The 842-nt window shown below is 36.5% G+C and overlaps 1 protein-coding gene across 1 annotated transcript in view; it reads left to right on the plus strand.

Moving 5' to 3' along the window:
• Nucleotides 1–612: 612 nt before the first annotated feature.
• The window catches only part of LOC147818039 (sialic acid-binding Ig-like lectin 5), an 8,919-nt gene continuing 8,689 nt past the window's right edge, over nucleotides 613–842 (plus strand). Inside the window, exon 1 of the mRNA XM_087178933.1 lies at nucleotides 613–636. The gene's annotated coding sequence lies outside the window, so the exon portion shown is untranslated. The remainder of the gene's footprint in view (nucleotides 637–842) is intronic.

Genomic DNA, 842 nt, shown 5'->3' on the forward strand with positions numbered 1-842 from the left:
TATATGATGTAACACTGAATGTCAAACTTTGATACAAGAAAAGTACATATATACCTCTAACGACAACCAATCAAGCTCCTTATATATCCAAATACCAAACATACCAGTCACTGACCTCTGTAACCTTTCACTCTCTCTTGCACAGAGTGTTCACATGAAGAGACGTTGCAGATCTTAATCATCATCGTTGGTGTTCTGACCGCAGCTCTGGTATCTGCTGTACTCTTTGCTATCAGATACGTATCAGCTTGAGAAACCATGGCGGTTGAGATGACTAAACTATTACTAGTGTTTTTCAAAAACAGTTTCTTTTCAAGCTTTTACTACTCTGCCAATTGACTAACCTCAAAATGAACCAAAATATATTTCTGATACCGCAAAATTATTATACCCCTTTAGACCTCTGACAGTTGCTCTGAAACCCAAAACTTTTCAATACTGATTTTAAAGTTGATGACTGTCATTGAACCTGACATGACCAAATACAGCTTAGAGTTATTTCTGGTTACACGTATATCTCATCTTAGCTATTAGTCACACATATGTGAGTTCCTCATTTTTAAGTCACTTCTTGAACACTTTAAAATTCAGCCTCACTTCTGAGGAACTGGGCTCCTCTATACACCTCAGAAAAATGTAAGTCATGAAACTAATGAATACCAAGTGGCAAGTTTAAGATTTCCTCTAATTCTTTCATTTTCTGGGCTTTACATTATTTACCATGTTGAAAAAGATTGATGTAAACAAGTCAGAACTCCACTGCAATAGGTGAGAGATTTTCTTTTCTTAATGTGGACACTTTTAAGGCATCAGCCTGTTGTTGTTTGGAGGTTGTTGCTCGT

This window comes from Seriola lalandi, unplaced genomic scaffold, assembly GCF_002814215.2.
Source record: "Seriola lalandi dorsalis isolate HSWRI2012SDOR001 ecotype SW California unplaced genomic scaffold, Sedor1 jcf7180002054753, whole genome shotgun sequence".
Taxonomy (NCBI): Eukaryota; Metazoa; Chordata; class Actinopteri; order Carangiformes; family Carangidae; genus Seriola; species Seriola lalandi.